Raw genomic sequence first — 22,736 nt, 5'->3', positions numbered from 1 at the left:
GTAAGCTACATATCTCCTAAGGAAGAAAGGTCACCTGCAAACATTCTATATATAACAACTTGGAACCTATTTTAATTTTTTTTTTTTTTTTTTTGAGACGGAGTTTCACTCTTGTTACCCAGGCTGGAGTGCAATGGCGTGATCTCGGCTCACCGCAACCTCCGCCTCCTGGGTTCAGGCAATTCTCCTGCCTCAGCCTCCTGAGTAGCTGGGATTACAGGCATGTGCCACCATGCCCAGCTAATGTTTTGTAGTTTTAGTAGAGACGGGGTTTCACCATGTTGACCAGGATGGTCTCGATCTCTTGACCTCGTGATCCACCCGCCTCGGCCTCCCAAAGTGCTGGGATTACAGGCTTGAGCCACCGCGCCCGGCAAGAACCTATTTTAATTTTTAAATTTCTCTTTTCTTTTTAAATTTTACTTTAAGTTCTAGGATACATGTGCAGTACATGCAGGTTTGTTACACAGATATACATGTGCCATGATGGTTTGCTGCACCTATCAGCCCATCACCTAGGTTTTAAGCCCCGCATGTATTAGGTATTTGTCCTAATGCTCTGCCTCCCCTTACCCCCTTCCCCTTTTCAGCATGATGTTCCCCTCCCTGTGTCCATGTGTTCTCATTGTTCAACTCCCTCTTATAAGTGAGAACATATGGTGTTTGGTTTTCTGTTCCTGTGTTAGTTTGCTGAGGATGATTGTTTCCAGTTTCACCCATGTCCTTGCAAAAGACATGAATTTATTCTTTTTTATAGCTGTGTAGTATTCCATGGTGTATATGTGCCACATTTTCTTTATCCATCTATCATTGATGGGCATTTGTGTTGGTTCCAAGACCTCACTATTGTAAATAGTGCTGTAATAAACATATGTGTGCACGTGTCTTTATAGTAGAATGACATAATCCTTTGGATAATTTTCTCTTTTCTTTAATGTGATTTTGATTTACTGAGAGCTTGAGCAACATCAGGGTCTGTGCTGTATGTTTTAGTTATGTTTTCTCATTCAATGCTTGCAATCACCCTTCAGGCTTTATTTTAATCCCATTTTGTTGATCAGAACAGTGAGAGTTGGAAAGGTGAACAAAGTTCCCTGGTTCAGCTGGAATTTAAGATCAGGCATCTACACAAACATAGCTCGATCTCCTAACTACAGCACAGGACAGGGAACTTATTTGAGTCTTTAATTACAACTTCTGCAAGAAGGAATTGAGTGTATTAGAATGTTTGTTACAAGTGGGATGTTTGTTACAAGTGGCAACCTACTTAGGATCTGTTAATGAACATTAAAAATTCCATATAGAGTTTTTCTTGTAGTATTTATTCTGTACCATTTCTAAAGGAGTTACCACTTAGGCACTTAAATCTTTGCTAAAACTGACCTCTTCTCAAATGTCAATCCTCCAATATTAATAACATTTCATAACAGCATTCTGTTCTAGAAGTCTCCTCAAAGTTCCTTGAATCTTGTCTTCTACTTTCATACCAAAGAGCTAGGGTGAGTCAACTTTATAGTGTGCCTCTACACATGTACTATTCTGTTCTGTTCTGTTTGTTTGTTTGTTTTTAGCTTTGAATGCTAATTGATAGGGGTCAGGAAGGAGAGTTACTGTTCATCATCTAAAAGGGAAGGATATATTTTATGTTACAGCTAGGCACCTGTGTGGAAGTACTGCCAAAGGGGAGTTTGTAATGGATCCCAATGAGGTCAGAGTTAGAGGATTCTTCCAGTATATTCCTGATAAGGTATTCAATAACAGATTTAAGTGGTACTTAATGTTTCCCCACTGCATGCTGTCAGTAGACTTGAAACAAAATCGACCCAGAGTGTAGCTTTGAACTTGGTAAGCCAGAGGAGCTTAGTAGAACTTTACTGATGAGCTTGCAAAAGATAGGTTTAGTTCGTAAAGATATAATTAAAAACATGGCAGCATGAAACTTGATAAAGCCCACCTTTTAAATAATTCAGGAGATGAAACGTTACTTTTCCTTCTACCCCTTGATGGTATGTTTCTATAGATATCAAGGCCATTTTATTTAAAACTTACTACTGTACTTGAAAAGAAAAAATATTCCTATGCTGTTGTAATTTTGTTTTGCAAAACTGTACAGGAAGAATGTGCAGAATGAGTTACCAAGAAAGTTAAAATGTCCAAAAAGTAATTTGCTTTGGAATGTTTTGTAATAACCATGTGAAAATTCAGAAAAGTCATGTATTTGATGGGCAATGTTGGGTAAGAGCACTTCATATTTTGTCCCTTATCAGTCCAACTTCAGGGGCTTGAGGAGAGGGATAGGTTCTGGTTTTGCTGGCCTTGCTACTCAGCTGACCTGATTTTTGGGGTTTGACTCTGGCCTGGCCACATGGTGATTAGGGCTGAAGACACTTTATCATTGGCCCAATTAAAGTTAATCATTAGATTTCTGAGTAAACAATTGGTAAGGGGTAAAAAAGGGGGTCCCTTTCTATAGCCTTACTGATCTGATACGATATCAGCTTAATGCTGTTGGTTTTGCCCAACAGGAGGATCCTTGGACCAAGAATGCAGCCAGCATGAAAGAAAGCAGAATCTAGTAGTAGTGATGGAATCTTAGCTTTCTTGATGACTTGACAATAGCCATACCTGGAACATGTTCCTTAGAACCTTTTAGTAACATAATCAAAACAAATCTATTTGTTGACGAAGCCAGGATGGGTTTTGTTACTTGAAACAAAATTAATACTAACTCCCAAAGTGAGCCATTTCACTTTCTGTCCTTCTAGCTCTAATTTCAATATAAAATTCAATGCACTCTCCCTAGTATGGTATTAGTATGGCTCTGCCAACCACTTCTCTATTCTGCCCAGCCCCTTCTCATTTAAGAAAGGCCCTTGCAGATTACATACCTCATTTAGCTGTTGCCATAAGTATCTCACTATCTGATCTTCTGTCCATGGCAGGGTCATCCTTCAACGGATCCCTGGAAAAATTCACCTCCTTTTGAATGCCTTCTCTGGACTCTTCTTCTTATTTTGCTTCTCTTAAGTGTTTTATACTGATCATAGAACATAATTGGCACTTCATTATCTATTGTCATTCTATAAGTCAGTGTTTATTATTATTATTCATTTTATAGATAATGTTCCACTTCCACTGAAGAGGTAAATAGGAGCTTTGGTCATATTTGGGTTTCAGCTCATCACATTCACAAGACTGCCTCTTCTTATATTAATATTATATTTGAAAGTCACGCATAAATGCCACTTGAATAAAAAGATGAGAGGTTTGCTGGTAACATATAAGTAGCAATCCATATTTCCATATGAAATCCATAGTTCCAATTTCCTTACATTATTATACTTACCTTTTCAGTTCAATTGTGTAGTTCTTTTGTACATAGTTTCTGTATTCTAGTATCTTTATGACATAAAAAGATATATTCTAATATCTTTATGTAGTTCTTTTGTACATAGTTTCTGTATTCTAATATCTTTATGACCTAAGCTCTACTAGGTCCTCCCTAGTAGAGCTTAGCCACATAGCAGGTACTCAGTGCTAATTTTCCTTTCCTCTTCTTATTGTCCCCTATTAACATTATTTCAAGATGAAAGTTTAAGTCCTTAAAATGGCCCACAAAGCTCAGTCTTCCTCTTATTACTTTTCTGCCTTCATGTCCTACCATTCTCTCTCTATCCATCCACTGAGCTGCTCTGACCCTCTTGTTGTGGTGGAAATGTACCAGCTGTGCTCATGCCTCAGGGCCTTTGCACACTCTATTGCCTTAGCCTGATGTACTCTATATGTGACTCTGTCCTCCACCTTTTCAAATCTGTGCTTTAATGTCACTTTATGTCCTACTTAAAATGTCATGTTATATACCTGTCTACAAACTCTCCTCATCTCCCTTATCCTGCTGTTTTCCTCTGTAACACTTTTCACTTTTTTCAGATCATGTGATTTAGTTATTCATTATATTTAGTGCCCCACTACAATATAGAGAATAGGGGCTCTGTTCCCCACACCCTTCGTTGCTGTACTGCCATTCTTACAAAAGTGCCTGGCATATTTGAGACACTCAATAGCTTTCTAACAAATAAATTATAAAATTCTAACAAATAAAATTTAAAATTAGTTTTTTTAACATTTATATACTTACTCCACTCACCTGTCAAACTAAATTGGCTCTCCCCTGGTCTTCTGTGTCCTGAGTGACTGGCTCCCACACCACCACCCACAAAAACTCATACCTCCTGTCTGCAGGGTCCTCCCACCCATCTTTACTTAATTGTTTTAAAACTTTGTAACCTACCACTGTCTGAAGGTACTCTCTTTCCTCTCAGTTCCCATGATATTTATGATTTGTACCACTCCTTTGAAGATATGTGTAGCCTTGTTTTTTATATAAATTTTATGTATTATCTTTTTCCCCTCAATGTTTATGTTTCATTCTTGAACATAAGAAAAAAAACAATTTGTACAATCAGTCCTTTATAATTATATTCTGGTCATTTAATCATTAATTAGGAAGATAATTAGTAAGTGCATGATGCAAGACAATACTGTGCTAAGATTTGGGAAATACAAGCTCCTTGCTCCCTGTCCTTAATGAATTTATTGACTGGTGTTGAAGAAAGTCAGAAAAACAGATAACTACGAAGTATGATAGAAGAGTAGGGAAAATAAATGGAGCAAGGTGAGAAGGACTGTGCCATGACTGGAAGAATTCTTAAGGAAGGGATGCATCAGTAATGTCTTCTGGGGAGAGAAATGAGAGTGAAGAGAATGCATCAGTCATGTCTTCTGGGGAGAGAAATGAGAGTGAAGAGAATGAGAAAAGTGTAGCAGGCAGAAGAACCAACTCAAAGTTTGACCAACTCTAATTCTTTACGAAGGCAAAGAGAAGAAACAGCATAGTTTTATGTGTGTACGTGAGATGACAAGCAGTGGTAAATGGGAGAGTGAGAGAAGGGACAGCGAGTTAGGAAAGCAAACAAAGTCTTCTCTGTTTACTTTCTGGCATACACACACACACACACACACACACACACACACACACACATATGTATAAATGCATATATTTTATTTCTGGGTTTTTGGGGCATTAAACTGACTTATTTCTAGAATAATCTACCAAGTGAAATTTGGAGTGGCAAAAAAATTTTAGGAAAAATGAGAGCACACATCACTAACACTCAGTGTTAGACTTCAGAAATTAAAGATTTCACAAACTCTAGTATGACTGTATTAATCTCCTAGTACCAAAACTGTAATTGTTTAGATTATTTGACACCAAATTCATCTTCAGCTGCTTTGGAACTTTTTTTTCTTTAAATTTGGAATGTAATCTCCCATAAGTACCTGGTCCGTTATCCTTTGGGAAGAGCATACACTTGCTCCATGTCAGCCTCCAAGTTCAATCAGTCACCCTCAGGAATCATCTCTGATGAATCTTTCCAGCATCAGTGATTACAATGATATTCTTTCTGTTGGGGGATTTTAAATAACAGGACAATCAGGACATGTTCCTTTTCATCTTTGCCTCCCATAATTTTCTTTAGTAGAGACCTTATCAAAAATGCTTGATTTTTCCCCCTAATTATAACTCTTCAAAGGAGAGAAAATGAGACTTGGAGCCCAGGTTTCCATAGCAAATGCTTCTAGGACCACAGCTGCTCCATCCAGCTTTTGAAGTTCCCTCTGCTCACCTCTTGAAGCTGCAACCCCCTTAATAGCAGCATTAGGTATTTCAGCTCCGTTTTTCTGACAGTCTTAGCGGAGAGAGTGAGGGAAAGCCTTTCATGTAGGACTTTGTTGCCCTAATATGATGCTTGAAAGACAAAAATAATTCTGATTTATCTAATCCTGGCACATACTTGTACCTGTAGTGTCTTTGCTTAGTAAGCAGGAATGGCTTTCACTGGGTCTTTCTTTATTCCCCATTTATAATGGAGATTAGAGCCCTATACAATCAATTTAAAAGACAGTGACTCAAGGATGCACCATTTCATTACAATGTAGACATAAGATCCAAATTAAACTCCAAACACTCCAAATAAGAAATTCTCTATTTCTAGTCGGAAATGACTAGTGAATAAGAAAAAAGTTATTAAAATCATTTCTTCTCACAGCTAGAGAGGAAAAAGTAAAAGATATGATGTTACCAATTAAAATAAGAAAAACAATGTGCAATAAAATCAATCCTGTCCTTTAGTGGAAGGCAATTTTAACATTTGTAAGTTTAGTTGTGTAAATGCAGGCAAACCATACAGAAGTCATTTTTCTCCAACACCTGACAATGCCACTGCTCTGGATACTTACTTTGCTTTCCAGAAAGGGCAAAAGAGAGTCAGAAGCAAGTTCTGCCTCTTGTTGGAAAAAGACGCTGTTGAAGTTGTTGATGGTATTTTCATTCATCAGTTTTGATGTGATGTTGAGAAAGAACCACACTAAGCACCTGTCTTGGCATATACTGAACACTGACTTACTTCATGGAGCTATTAAACCCATTTAACTCTTCACAAGCATTTTTTACTTTTTTTGGATCTTATATGAAAGTATATTTGAATATACTTTGATTCTGGGGGAAGAGGGAACAGAAAACTGGTGTAAATTTGAGGAGGGATAAAAACTGTTGTGTTTGTCCTTTTTGTTGTGTAGGAGAAAAACGATAGCCCATAGATGATCTGAAGACAGAATGAATTGGAACGCTTGTGCTTGGAAGGAAAGTGAAGTTTTTTGTACAGTCAAGGTAACTGGGCACATCTTTTTTTATTATTTGTTATTTTTATTGCATTTTAGGTTTTGTGGTACATGTGAAGAACATGCAAGATTGTTGCATAGGTACACACATGGCAATGTGATTTGCTGCCTTCCTCCCCATCACCTATATCTGGCATTTCTCCCTGGCTGTCCCTCCCCTATTTCCCCCTGACAGACCCCAGTATGTGATGCTCCCCTCCCTGTGTCCATGTGTTCTCATTGTTCAACACCCGCCTATGAGTGAGAACATGCGGTGTTTGATTTTCTGTTCTTGTGTCAGTTTGATGAGAATTACGGTTTCCAGGTTCATCCATGTCTCTACAAAGAACACAAACTCATCGCTTTTGATAGCTGCATAATATTCCATGGTGTATATGTGCCACATTTTCCCTGGCCAGTCTATCATCGATGGGCATTTGGGTTGGTTCCAGGTCTTTGCTATTGTAACCTGTGCTGCAGTGAACATTCGTGTGCATGTGTCCTTATAGTAGAACGATTTATAATCCTTTGGATATATACCCAGTAACGGGATTGCTGGGTGAAATGGAATTTCTATTTCTAGGTCTTTAAGGAATCGCCACACTGTCTTCCACAATGGTTGAACCAATTTACTCTCCCACCAACAGTGTAAAAGTGTTCCTATTTCTCCACATCCTCTCCGGCATCTGTTGTCTCCAGATTTTTTAGTGATTGTCATTCTAACTGGCGTGAGATGGTATCTCAATATAGTTTTGATTTGCATTTCTCTGATGACCAGTGATGATGAGCATTTTTTCATATGTTTGTTGGCCTCATGTATGTCTTCTTTTGTAAAGTGTCTGTTCATATCCACCCACTTTTGAATGGGCTTGTTTGTTTTTTTCTTGTAAATCTGTTTTAGCTCTTTGTAGATTCTGGATATTAGCCCTTTGTCAGATGGGTAGACTGCAATTTTTTTTCCCATTCTGTTGGTTGCTGATTCACTCTAATGACTGTTTCTTTTGCTGTGCAGAAGCTGTGGAGTTTGATTAGGTCCCATTTATCTATTTTGGCTTTTGTTGTCAATGCTTTTGGTGTTTTGGTCATAAAGTCCTTGCCTACGCCTATGTCTGAATGGTTTTGCCTAGATTTTCTTCTAGGGTTTTTAAGGTGTTAGGTCTTATGTTTAAGTCTTTAATCCATCTGGAATTAATTTTAGTGTAAGGTGTCAGAAAGGGGTCCAGTTTCTGCTTTCTGCACATGGCTAGCCAGTTTTCCCAACACCATTTATTAAACAGAGAATCCTTTCCCCATTGCTTGTTTTTGTCAGGTTTGTCAAAGATTGGATGGTTGTAGATGTGTGGTGTTGCCTCCGAGACCTCTGTTCTGTTCTATTTGTCTATATCTCTGTTTTGGTACCAGTACCATGCTGTTTTGATTACTGTAGCCTTGTAGTATAGTTTGAAGTCTGGTAATGTGATGCGTCCTGCTTTGTTATTTTTGCTTAGAATTGACTTGGCTATGTGGGCTCTCTTTTGGTTCCATATGAAGTTTAAGGCGGTTTTTTCCAGTTCTGTGAAGAAGGTCATTGGTAGCTTGATGGGGATAGCATTGAATCTATAATTACTTTGGGCAGTATCGCCATTTTTAATGGACCTAGGTTTCTGTAAATCATTTCTGGTGCAAGTATCAATTCAAAGTATGCTTTTCAATGATATTCCATACTTGTTCTTTGAGAGTTAATTGATATGCATATTTTCAGAGTTGTGTTATTGTTTGAATAGTGTAGCTGGAGCTTCATAGCAAGGTGCTATAGTATAAACAGAAAACAAAATGAGTTGGTAACTGGTAAATGATGATTTGCTCTTTTATTGGAGTCCTTCTCTTGGTGTTATTTGACAGTATATATCCTAGAAACCTTAGTATGGGACTACAGTAGGCAAGATTCCATGCTTTGGTAGATAGATTTATTTCTGAAGGTTGCTAGAAAACTCAGTGTTAATCTATTGGGATTTGATGCATAGATAATTAGGTTTAAGGAAAATATTTCATCCTGTTTCTGCAAATTGGGAATTTGGGGCTGTTTTCTAAGGCACTGAGATTCTGGAAGCTCTCCTGCTGATGGCGAATGTCTAGCTTTGCCTCATATGACAGCTGGAATTGCTCTGGCATCTCCAGTAGAATAGTTTTATCTCCCACCTTTTTATGGCCTTGTTCTACCCTGGAAAGAAGTTTGGAGAACAGAGTTCTCTTACACCGTCATAACTGCATACCTCTACCTGCACACCACACTAGTGGCTGCAGCAGAAAAGTGTGGAAAGCTCTGACCAGTAGAGCAACGTCTTGGGAATCTCACTGGTTGCTACAGCTTATAGCATGGTAAGAGCCCAGGCAGAGGGGCTCTGGGGAGCTTGTACCTGACGGTCCTCTAGGGGACTCAGAAACAGCTGGGAGACATTTGAAGAGAGAGTTGTCAAACATGGAAATTCCTGAGTAAACAGTGCAGAGCAAAATCAATTCCTCAAATCTCTCTGTCTGACTACCACAAAAATAATAAAGCAAATAAGAAAAAAGTTGGCCAGCAAAAACTAAATAAGAAAAAGATTTATGCCTCTTGTCATATGCTTCTAAAAGATACAACCTAGAGAAATTTTAAATAAAATTACTAAAGTTCTTAATTATATTCCCGTCCTTGAGATGTGGCACTGGAGATCAGTGAGTCATCAAAATTCTGAGAGCTCTTATTCATTCCCCACAATCTTGGGGCCATCAAATTAAGGATGTTCAATTGAATCTAGAGAAAAGCAAGGAATGATTACAGTAATGGTGGAAGACTCACCTGCTTCCAAGGAATATTGATGGAAACTGAAGGAATTCACTGTGTTCCTAGATTCTGTGGTGAATTAGGGCACTGAAGTGAATTCTTCAGGCATTCCTTCTATTAAATATGTAAGAACAACAACAGGGTGGAGAATACCCTGATAGAAAGACATTAAACCATCTCTTGGATACCAGGGAGGGTCAAAATTTGCACTGTAGGCTGACCACTGATCTTGTGAATAAAGTTTTGTTAGAACACAGCTATTCCCATTTGTTTATGTATGGTCTATGGCTACTTTTATGCTAAAACACCAGAGTTGAGTAGTTGCAATAGAGACCATAGTGGCACAAAAATGTTCACACATTTACTATGTATCTCTTTATGGAAAAAGTTTGCCTATTCTTGTCATAGAAGAAAGTGGAGAGTTTAGGTTTGCCAACAAAGAAAACCGTACTCAGATAAGATGAATAGTGGAAAAGACATTTTACTAATGGCTTTACAGAATATGCAGAAAGGCTAGAGGTATCTACGTTAAGTACATTAAGTTAAAAATAAGAAGGAGGAAAATGGTATGGCGTTTATGTCAGCAATCACACACACACACACACACACACACACATACACATACATACATACATAACATGAGTACACACAAAGGAAAGAATCACAAAATCCAGTTTGGGATAAAACATAACTTAAGGAAAAATAGAAATAGTGCTTTATACCATGAAAATTACTAATTAGAGTATAACTTAAGGAAACATTTCAAAGACAAGATGATAAACCAACATAAATTGATGAACATAAATATAGAGCTAAGTAAATAATTATATATTTACAAAGCAATACACAACAAAGCAATCCTCATCTTTATCTGACTACTAAACGAATTAGAAAGAACTGGAAAGAAAAGAGATAGGACTAAAAAGTCAAATCATGGAAATGGACAAAAGCCTTGAGCATAAGAATAAATTTAGAAAAAAAGGGAAAGGATTTAAAAACTAATGAAAAGCAGCAAATAGACAAATATGTCCTAACATTGATACTTGCTGTTCCACAGTAGATACCGTAAAGCAGGGTAGATCCATTTTCTTGACTAAAAAGAAGAAATAATATTCAAATGGAATGAATATACCATGTTCCAAGAAAATTTAACACAGAGCAAAAGGGGTCTTTTTAAAGTTTTTAGACTTTTAGAATAAAGAAGCCTATGAGCATTCATGAAGAAAAGCAAGCCATTTATAATGGGAGAAACAAAATCAGGCTGGTGTTCACCATGACAACTTTCAATGGCAGAAGGTAATGAGACAATTACTAATAGATGCTGATGGAGATGCAACGTAACTCAAGAATATAATAGTTCTTCTTCATATATGAAGGCAACAGATGAGTAGGCAAATTCAGAGAAGAATTTACAGACTAACAGATCCACAAAGTCTTCTGGAACCTTACTGCCCCAGTGCAAACTCAAACAAAACTTCCTGGAGCTCATTCAAAGGAGGAATGAAGGAGCCCTAGTAAAAAGATGAATGCAGCATTAAGTGTCAGAAGAGAGCATGGTGGTATCTGTGGTGCACTGAGGAACAAGGTAACACAGGCTTATCTTATACACAGGTTGTCTTACAAGCTGAAAGACAGCACACATTCTCAAACATGCCATAATGTATGAAATGGACTGCAAGGAGCTTAGAAAATAACCAATGAATTAGTATGCCTAAAAGAAACTAAAGATCAGGCACAAAGCAAATTAGTGTAAAATGCTTTCAGCCAAGTGTCAGGTTGAATAACGGTGATGAATGCTCCACTCTTGGACTTTCTGACTCTTTGGGTGCCATACTGACAGCTTTGTCTCCCACAGTTTTATCTTCTGTTCTGTGTGTGGAGCCCCAAAGCAAATACCATAACTTTGGGGGTTCTGTTTCAATAAAGGCATTTTGAGCTCACTGTGAAAGAGGAAACTAAAAGGATTAGACATTGAACTTTTAAAAAGTCTCAAACATTTTTTTCTGAATGGGGCATTTCCAGGATTCTTTGGGTCTAGTAAAGGTTAGAAAGTTCTACAACCATGCCACATACGAATGATAGGTTGCAATGCTTAAGCAGGAGACTCATTAATGACCTTGGTTTAAAACAAGCTTTTGGAGCCAGAAACTACTGGCAGTCCTTAATGTTCCTACACAAACTGTGTCTGTTCAACTACTTCTGATATTATAGAGGAAGCTTAGCATGCAACAAGAAGGCAACTAGTATTACACATTGATAATGTTTGCAGTTCTCAGCTCAGGATATATAGAAATATGTTTAATTAGAATTTACGTGATAATCTTCCAGGTCTAATTATTTTAAAACATTTACAAATTTGATTATTTTGTTGTTTTTGAGACGGAGTTTTGCTTTGTCACCCAGGCTGGAGTGCAGTGGTATGGTCTTGGTTCACAGCAGCCTCCACCTCCCAGGTTCAAATGATTCTCCTGTCTCGGCCTCCCGAGTACCTGGGATTAGAGACACCACCACCACACCCAGCTAATTTTTGTATTTTTAGTAAAGACAGGGTTTTACCACATTGGCCAGGCTGGTCTTGAACTCCTGACCTCAGGTGACCCACCCGCCTCGGCCTCCCAAAGTGCTGGGATTACAGGCCTGGGCCACTGTGCCTGGCTCCATTCACAAATTTTAGAAAAATTCTCCTCTCTGTCTCTCTCTGTCTCCCTTGCTTTGTCTCTCTCCTTTTCTCTCTCTGTCTCTCTTCTACTCTGTTCCTGTTTTTTTCTATGTTTGATGATGGCATATTGTACTTTCTCTAATATCATCTGGGACCTAAAGTAATTATCAATTATTATCACTAAAGTTATCATCATCCACTTATTTATTAAAGACGGTGGAATATAATCCTTTTAGTAACTCAAAATGTAGAAAATAGAGTAGATTCGTGTCTACAATAATAACTTCAAATATATGCAAACTGTCTAACTGCCTTTAGTGCAAATGGTACCAATTAGATGACATCTACTGGGATTGCTTTCCAACATAATTGCTCTAATAATCCAAGCTCCACCCACAAAGTGGGCTTTTAGAAGCCATTTGCTGTTGCAAGACTCCTGGAAAATTGAGGTAGACACCTAGACAGTTAACTTAAATCTGAGCTAATCAGATCCTAGAAGTATTAGCGATCTGAGTATCAGGCAGATGTCTCTGGGAGGCAGAAGGAACATCTGTGAATAACTATTGCTAAGATTCCTAGGTTGGATCTGGCTCTCCAATTTACTAAATCGTTCAACCTTTTCTTTGATTCCATGCAATGATTTTCTTACAAATCTTTTGAGAATAACCACCATAGTTACCTGCATCAAAAATGATCTTATGTAATCAGATTTGGATAGCTAAACATGGGCAAACTTTAAATGAGGTACTGAGTATAAATCTACAATCATCCTTTATTCTCAGTGGAATCTCTAAGGCATGGTAGTCTGCCTGGCAACCTAGGTTTTAATAATGGATGATTACAGTAAGTGTGGAATTTTTATTTTCTTGGCCTTGATTTCTGTTTTGCTTTTTCTTCTTTTGATAAAATTTAAAAATAGATGAACTTAAACAAAATGTATTGGGAATATAGACAATTTATTCCAAATTAAATGCATTTAGATGATAAAATATATTTAGATGAAGAAAAATATTCATTCAGACAAGTCAAAATGGAGTAGTGCAAAAGGTGAACTGTACTTGAAGGTGTTACTTTTCATCCCTTCAGTTTTAACCAGTTGTTTTATTTTATGACATATCTGCATTTTCATGTTTAGGGTGGAACATGGAACATGTATGTTACTGCCTATATTAGGCCATTCTTGCATTGTTGTAAAGACATACATGAGGTTTAATTGGCTCAAAGTTCTGCAGGCTGTACAAGAAGCATAGTGCCAGCATCTGCTCCTGGGGAGGCCTCGGGAAGCTTTTACTAATGGTGGAAGAAGGCAAAGCTTGATAAGGCATCTTCACCATGGAAAAAAACAGGAGCAAGAAGGGGAGGGAGGTGCCACACACTTTTAAATGACCAGATCTCATGAAAACTCACTCACTATGGTGACAGCAGCACCAAGTGGTGAGGAATTTGCCCCTATGACCTGAATACCTCTCACTAGGCCCCACATCCAACACTAGGGATTATAATTCAACATGAGATTTGGAGACAACATACAATCTATATCATTCTGCCCCTGGCCCCACACATGGTTCTCACAGCTCAAAATATAATCATTCCTTCTCAGTGGTCCCCCAACGTCTTAATTCCTTTCAGAATTAATTCAAAAGTCCCAAGTCCAAGTCTGAAGTCTTATCTGGAGATGAGTTCCTTCTAACTATGAGCCCGTAAAATCAAAGGCAAGTTATTTACTTCCAAGATACAATGGGGCTATAGACACTGGGTAAACATTCTCATTCTAAAAGTGAGAAACTGGCCAAAAGAAAGGGGCTATAGGCTCTATGCAAATTTGAAACCCAGCATGGCTGTCATTGAGTTTTAAACTTTCAAAATAATCTCCCTTGACTTCATGTTTCACCTCCAGGGCACACAGGTGCAAGGAGTGCGCTCTCAAGACCTTGGGAAGCCCTGCCCCTGCTTGCAGGGTTCTGCCCCGGTGGCTGCTCTCATGGCTGTTGAGTGCATGTGGCTTTTTCAGGCACAGGGTGCCAGCTGCTGGTGGGTCTCCCATTCTGGGGTCTGAAAGATAGTGGCCCCCTTCTCACAGTTCCACTAGGCAGCACCCAATCAGGTATTCTCCAACCCCACATTTTACATTTCCCTTTGTCATTCTGCAGAAGAGGTTCTCTGTGGGGGCTCTGTCCCTGTAGTAGGCTTCTTCCTGGGCACCCAGGCTTTCTCATATCCTCTGAAATCTAGGCAGAGACTGCCAAGCCTCCTTCACTTTTGCACTCTGTGTACCCACAGGCTTAAGAGCACTTGGAAGTCATCAAAACTTAAGGCAGCTGGTGCTCTCCAAAGTGGTATTACGAAAAGAATCTGGGGTCATATGAGCTGAGGCTGGAGCCATAGTGACTGGGATATGGGGATCAGTGTTCCAAGGCTGCACAGAACTGGGAGGTCCTGGTCCTGGCTCACAAAATTACTTTCTCCTCCCAAGTCTCAGGGCCTGTGATAGAAGGGGTTGCCTCAAAGATCACAGAAATGCCTTTGAAGGCCTTTTTCCGGTTGTTGTGGATATTATCAGTTGGCTCTCTTTTCTTTACGCAAATTGCTCTAGTAAGTGATTTCTCTGCCACCTGATTGAATTTCTCTCTGGAAAAACATTTTATTTCTTTGCTGCATGACCAGGCTTCAAATTTTCCAAACTTTTGTGCTCTTGTTCCCCTTTAAATATAAGTTCCAACTTTAAGTCATTCCTTTTTTCCTGCATCTAAGCGTAGGCTCTTAGAAGCAAACAGTCCACATCTTAAATGTTTTCCTGCTTAAAAAGTTCTTCCACCAGATACCTAAATCATCACTCTTAATTTCAAACTTCCATAGATACCTAGGGCAGGAAGAGAATGCAGCCAAGTTCTTTGCTAAGGCATAATCCTTGTGACCTTTGCTCCAGTGAGCACAGCCATTTCCCTCTGAGACCTGGTCAGCTTGGCCTTCACTGTCCGTACCACTCTCAGTGTTTTGGTCACAACCATTTAACCAGTCTCTAAGAAGTTTGAAACTTCCCCTCATCTTCCTGTATTCTTCTGAGCCCTCTAAACCCTTCTAACCTCTGCCCTTTACCCAGTTCCAACGTTGCTTCCACAGTTTTAAGTCTCATGCTTTGGGACCAATTTTCTATATTAGCCATTTTTCTGTTGCTATAAAGAAATACTTGAGTGTGGATAATTTATCAGAAAAGAAGTTTATTTGGCTTAGTGTTCTGCAGGCTGTAGAAGCATGGGGCCAGCATCTGCTTCTTAGGAGACCTCAGGAAGCTTATATTCATGGCAGAAGATGGAACAGGAGCAGGAAATTCACATGGTGGAAGCATGAGCAGGAGGGGTGGGGGAAAGTGCCCTAGGCTTTAAAAAAAGAACAGATCTCCTGAGAACACACTATGGTGAGGCCAGCACCAACCCATGAGGGATCTGCCCTCATAACCCATACACCTCCCACCAGTTCCTACCTCCAACACTGGAGACTACAATTCAACATGAGATTTGGAGGGACATCCAAACTATTTCACTGCCACGGCTTTTTCAAAAATTTTCAAATCGGTAATTATAGAACTAGTTTAATTTTTATTCAGATATCTTGCTGCCCATTCCTGTTCACAAACCGAGAAGGTTCATGGCTTTTGATTTACTTGCCCCCAGATTGATAGTTATATATTTAGCCACATAAATTAAATCTTGTATACAAAAGGTGTAGTATTATGAACCATGGTTATATATTCCTGGAAAGACATCTTATAAAAATAAATAAATGCTTACAAATCTATAAACTTTATATATAATATATGTGTGTGTGTGTGTGTGTGTGTGTGTGTGTGTGTGTGTGTGACCATTCAGTTAATATGATAAGCGTGCTTGGAATGTTCTTTTATGGGAAGGACTGACCTTGGCTGAAGATGCATGAGGCAAGAGTCCAAGGAAGCTGACTGAAAGATGAAATTATTCTTTTCCAGAAAGATTTCCCTATAGCAAATATGGCATTTTTTTTCTTCAAAGAGTTCTAGTGGCACTCAAGAGTAAGGTAATCTTTTACATACATACCTAGAACACAGAATTCTATGTAGAATGTCCATCATTTATTAATGATTGTTTGTTCTATTTCCTCTATTTCATTGCTGAGTGCCTATGTAGGCGAGTCTATAAATTTCATCACTTATTGAGAATGTAATCTAAAACAAATCATTCTCCTTCAAAATTACCTGAGGGCAAATAAGATATAGGTAAACATATATTAGCATTCGAAGGATGTAATATCTGTGCCTGTAGACAAATTCAGTGCCATATTTATTTTCCCCAAATTCAGGAAACTTACATTTTAGTGAAAGAGAAAAGCCAGTAATCTTTATTTTTTCAATTCATAGAATAAAATATTTTCAACTATTTTAGTGATAAGCATGAAGATAAATCCATATAAATAGATGCAATACAATTATTTTAAAAGCAAAGACAATAGAGCCAATCAAATGAACAGTTTATGTGAAATCATCTTCATATATTATTTTACTTAATCTTTACAGTATCTATGTTATGATAACCATTTTGCAAAAGCTCAGAAACATTATAAAATTACCTTAATGCAAATGTCTGATAGGTAGAACAAGCAGAATTTGAGCTGTGATTGGTCTAAGTCCAAAGCCTTGGGCTACTTCCATTATGCCATCTTTCTATTATGAAAGTCACATAATAGGAGAGGAAAATGAGATAATTAAAATTTGTGTTTTCTTGTACGTAGCCAATCCTAGCCATCTAATTTCTGGGATATATGTTGAACATTAGTTCCAATTTTTTTTTTCATTTGTGAATTCCCTTTTGCCCTGTGGAATAAAATACATTATGCCTAATGCAAAGTTATTAATATACAAAATAGCCTGCTTTCATTATTCCCATTAGCTATTAAGTATGCTTTTGTTTGAGTGCTAACTTTAGTCTAAAATGAGAAAAAAGAGACTGAGTGACTGAAGAAAGGAAAAATTATTTTTTTGTACAAATATTATAAGCCACAACAACATTCAATATTGAATGTTTACAAAGTGAACACACTGATGTTCATCACATCTTAAATACAATATCTCACAAAGCCTTACATTTTTGTTGAATACAGGTGATTTAAGCAGAAGAGAGGACCACCCCACCCCTTCAACAAAATATCCAGGTCCTATTCCATGGAACCTATGAATATGTTACCCTACATTGCACAAGGGGACTTCACAGATGTCAATAAGTTAAGGCCATCAAGATGAATTATTCTGAATTGGCCTTGTGGGCTCAATGTGATCACAAGTTTCCTTAGTAGAGTTAGAGAAGATGCCATAATGAAAGCAGAATCAAAGAGATTTGAAGATGCTGCTGGCTTTGGAGAGAATGGCTAGGAGGCAAGGAAAACAAGGAGCCCCTAGAAGTTGGAAAAGGCTAGGAAATAGAATTTTTCCCTAGAGTCTCTAGAGGGAACTCAGGTTTGCAGACCAACACCTGGAATTTTTTACCTAGTGAAACCCATTGCTGACTTCTAACTTCCAGAATTGTAAGCTAACAATGTGCATTGCTTTAAGGCCCTGTATGTGGTGATTTGTTACAGCAGTGATGGGAAACAAACACAGCAGATAAAATAGAAAGGCAGACTTTTGGGTCCTAACTCTTCCAGTTGCAACATAAGGCTCAGTATGATGCATGCTGCAGTAACCACAGAATAATATGAAATGACTGTAGTTAGCAAGGCATTTAGACAGGTATATTCTGTGACTATGTATTTCAGCAACCTATTTGGGGAAAAAGCTCATTTGGCAAATGTATAAAAATCAAAATTAAGTAAAAACCATGAACTAGCCTTTATGTTAATGTTTTTGTTTGATATGTTAAGTTTCTGCTGAGTGCATTCAATACTCTTGATGCTTAAGATAATAATACATATTCAATTATTTCAAACCCCATATTTTTTGTTCAACTTGATGAATCTCTTATTCTTGTATTCTGCCTTAAAATGTCACATATTAATACTCCTCTTTGTGATGTGAGCATTTTTGACAACATTTGTGACATGAGTGTATCTAGCACAATGATGGGACAAGGTAGAAATACAACAAGTAGTTTTTGAAAGCATGTAGTCAGGTGCAACTTGGAAAGCTGAGGCAGGAAGATCTCTTGAAACTAGGAGTTCAAGTCCAGCCTGGGCACTCATTGCAAGACCCCATCTCTAAACAAAAAAAAAATTTTTTAAAGAGCTCTGGGTTGTGGTGCTTGCTAGCTGGATGGCTGAAGTGGGAGGATTACTTGCGCCTAGGAGTCCCAGGTTGTAGTGAGCTATAATTGCACTACTGCACTCCAACCTGGGCAACATAGTGAAACTGTCTCTCCAAAAAAAAAAAAAAAAGAAAGAAAGAAAGAAAAGAAAATTAAAACAAGCAGCTGTCATTTTTTTCTTTATTGAACTAAGCATGGTAATGATTTAAAAGGGGGCAATGAAAAAGAAAAGGAGATGGAATCACTAAAGAAACCACTCAATGAGAAGCAACGTCATATAGACACTTTAGAGAACAGAATCAGGTGTGTTGTGATACTTGCATTTCTAGTCTGACTAATTCAGCTCAATACTCTGGGCTCAATACCATTTACAATTTTTTTTCATATATCATTTATTGACTTTCCATTATTGTAGGTAAAGATTTAAGTTTCTTTTTTTCCCACCCCCACTGTCCCTCCCCCAGCCCCCAACTCCCAACAGACCACAGTGTGTGATGTTCCCCTCTCTGTGTCCATGTTTTCTCATTATTCAACACCCACCTATGAGTGAGAACATGCGGTGTTTGGCTTTCTGTTCTTGTGTCCGTAAGCAGTCAGTCTCTTCCAAAGTTTTGCCTTAAAAAAACCAACAGACACATGCAAAAAAATAATACCAAAAATAAATAAATAAGTAAATAAAAGGGGGCAATGAGAGTCAGTGCAATGCTATAAACTGGGACACTTCTATTCTCCTCAGTTACACTTTAAAAGTGACAGAAACTATAAAAATCAGTTTGACAATGTGTACCAACATCTAAAAAGATGCTATATCCTTTTCCCTGGCAATCTCATTTCAAGGAATCTATCTTAGAAAACACTAATCAAATATATACCAAAATAATTACAATAGTGATGATGATTAACAATGAAAAATGTGGGGAAAAGAACTATTATGTCAATTAAAATATTTTTAATGTAATAATACCCTAGGAAATGGGATACAGAATTCTATGTATTAATAGAACAATATAATTTTTTTGCTTTCTTGGTTAAACGTTTTTCTAATTTCTAAAGTTTACACACTTTTTCATAGCTCTTATGAATAGAAAAGTTGGTATAACATTTACGCATCCTTTGTATTCCCAAAATAAAAAGAAAATGACTTGATGATTCATTTACTGAGAGCTCAGACACACAAAATGCTTGTTTTAATGTCAGAATCATACCGATTGTCAACTAACATGAATCAAATCTAGTGTGTGACTGTCTAATTATTTACACCTGTGTAATAACTACCAGATGCTCACTGCAGCACAAGAGGTAGCTTTAGTACTCAGAGCATCTGTATGTAAATGAAATAGATATTGACACAGTACATCCGGGCCACTGGTTTAACTGCTTTTAATGGAACTATTTCATACATAAGTCAAGCAACAAAAATTTACCACGTTTCTCTACAAAATAAATGGCAAGCTATTTGGCTAAAATGCTTAAATCAACAAGTATCACCAAATATGACTGCTTTTCTTCAAGTGATCAAATTATAGAAAGCAATATGGCTCTTAGAATGGTGCACAGAGCCTACCATAGTTGCTGGCTCATACTAGGTCTACACAGATAGTTGTTGAATCAATGTTTTAATAATTTATTAATGTCTATCAAATTCTGATGACATTGGTTACTATTTTGACTTTTAAGCAAGTACCTCCAATGTTAAAATGCCTTAATCTGTGCTACTAATACACTGTGAGATTAGTTCCTAGTTTTGTCTTGTCAGCCTGGTATTAGAATTATAATGCAGTAGAAATTAATGAAACCCAAGGTTGAAGCCTTGCCTATTATTTGAACCACATTTATTCATAGATTTTCCTTTTTGAGGATCCCATCTCCACAAGCTTTGAGGTGAAAATGAAGGAGGAATACTTTCCTCCTAAATCTCTTCAGTATTATTCAACAGTGCTTGTTGAGTTTCCAGTGAGTCCCAGACACATGGTGCTGTGTCCTTCAGAACAGACAGACACATTCAAGTCAGCCAGAAAGTTGTACTCCATGTGCCACCACCATCAGCATAGCCCATGTGTCTTTTGGGAATACTGAAGAGTATCTGCTCTGGGCAGCAGACAGCACTGATAGTAATGGACATTGTGGTCTTGCCTGAACACAAATTGTTCCCTTCTTCTGAAAATAGCACCTTGATTCTCTTTGGGACCATTATTGAATGCTTGGACTTTCAAAGTACCCTGCCATGTTTGAATCTCTACTCGGTGAGATACTGAACAAGTTACTTAACATCTCTGTGCGTACAGCTAATCATCTATAAAATGGTGATATTCGGAGGATGAACTGAGTAATTACAACAGAAGCAATTAGAACAGTACCTGACGCATCATAAGTCCTATAAATTATCTTAAATAAGAAAACAAATCCTCTCTCTTGCATTCTATCTCCATGAGATTCTCTGCACTCCCTCGGCCAAAAAGTGGCACTTGACCTAAGTCAAATCTAGTCAGGCTCATTGTTAATACACATTCTCGTCACATGTATCCTGGTATGTAGGTGTAATCATTGTACTTTACGATAGATTCTCTGAAATGAGATTGCTGGGTCACATATAAAAATGGTTAGGATTCTGGTACATATTGTCAAACTCCTTTTTAGAGAGTTTCTATTACTTTTAGAAAATAACTGAAGTGCATTGAAAATAACCATTTTGACAGTGAAGCCCTAAAGAATGTCTTCATTAGTTTGTGCTACCTAAAGCCTTAGATTTGCTGGTTCCTGTATTTCATATAGAAGAAATGAGTATTTATCATCTCATGACAAGATTGAATACTTTTAAATATGTTTATAAGTCCTTTGTCTTTATTTTAATTTACTTATTTTGTCTCCTTGATTGTTTATTATTGGGTTGTAGATATTTATCTTATCACTATCTGGAGTAATATGTTAGAAGGTTAAGCTTTTTTTTGCAGGATGTCATTTTTTTTTTTTTGTCATGAAATGAAATGACATCCTGCCATTCAGAAGATTTATACTTTCTACATAACCAAATATATCAATCTATTTTATGGCTCCTGCATTTTGAGTCATAATTAAGTCCTCCTGCACTTTAGAGAGGTAATGCAGTTTCTCCATGTTTTCTTAAATATATTTTTAGATTTAAATTGTTGACATTTATTCTATGATTTTATAATCATTAATTACAGATTATTCTGGATTATGATGCTTGCTCAGATGCATATACTTATGAAAAATCTCTCCAACATTTTCTTCTAGTGTTTTTATGGTTCAACATTTTTACTTCAATCATTGATCAATTTATGATCAATTCAAGTTAGCTAGAAAGCTGTGCACATTGGCAATGCAGTAGACTTATGCAATTAATTAGTTTAGGAAGCATAAGCTCAAGGATCCAGAGCTCTAGGTAGAAAGCATTTTTACTACCTGTATTGAGGTGTTTATTCTGGTACCACTTAATAAAAAAAAACTGTCCTCTCACCAGTGAACTGTCATAGCATTTTTATTTCCAAAAGCAGTTGACTATAAACATACGTGTTACTTTCTGGTCTGTCAATTATTTTCCATTTTTCCATATTGTCATTTTTCTGCCAAAACTACACTTTCTTGATTTTCTGATTGTTGCTGCATGATAAGTTTCAAAACCGATGGTATCTGCCCTTCCACACTTTCTTCTTTTCCAAAATTGTGTTTGCTCTCTTAAGTTTTTTGAACTCTCATATAAACTTTAGGATCTGATTAAGAATTTCTGTCAAAAAAAATCCTCCTAGAATTTTGATAATGATTTTGAATTTGTAGAAGTATTTAGAAAGAATTGTCATTCAACAAATATGTACTCATCTATCAATGAACACAAAGTATCTCTCCATTTATTTTGATCCTCTTTAAACTCTCTAAGCAATGATGCATTATTTTGTTGTTTATTCCTAAGTACTTAACTTTTTTATCCTATTGTAGACACAAATATTTTACTTTGTGTGTGTTTGTGTGACAGTTTCACTCTGTGTGTGTGTGTGTGTGTGTGTGTGTGTGTGTGTGTGTGTGTGTGTGTGGCGGTCTCTGTCACCCAGACTGGAGTGCAATGACACAATCCCTCCTCACTGCAGCCTCCACCTCCCAGGTTCCAGTGATCCTCCCACCTCAACCTCTTGAGTAGCTGGGACTGCAGGTTCAAATCACCATACCTTGCTAATTTTTTAAATTTTTTTGTGGAGATGACGTATCAGTATGCTGCTCAGGCTGGTTTCAAGCTCCTGGGCTCAAGCAATTCTCTTGCCTTGGCCTCCCAAAA

At 37.5% G+C, this 22,736-nt stretch overlaps 1 long non-coding RNA gene across 2 annotated transcripts in view; it reads left to right on the top strand.

The window, feature by feature from the left end:
- LOC116533189 overlaps window positions 1–22,736 on the top strand; it is a 250,753-nt gene that overhangs the window by 156,570 nt on the left and 71,447 nt on the right. For both annotated transcript variants that reach the window (XR_004261141.1, XR_004261142.1), the window contains exon 3: window positions 6,640–6,730. This is a non-coding gene — a long non-coding RNA (uncharacterized LOC116533189). The remainder of the gene's footprint in view (window positions 1–6,639; window positions 6,731–22,736) is intronic.

Source organism: Sapajus apella, unplaced genomic scaffold (genome assembly GCF_009761245.1).
Source record: "Sapajus apella isolate SASKATOON/1434 unplaced genomic scaffold, GSC_monkey_1.0 scaffold80, whole genome shotgun sequence".
In the NCBI taxonomy this organism is placed as follows: domain Eukaryota; kingdom Metazoa; phylum Chordata; class Mammalia; order Primates; family Cebidae; genus Sapajus; species Sapajus apella.
Note: the sequence above shows the minus strand (reverse complement) of the source record. Positions and strands in the feature narration are given on the sequence as shown.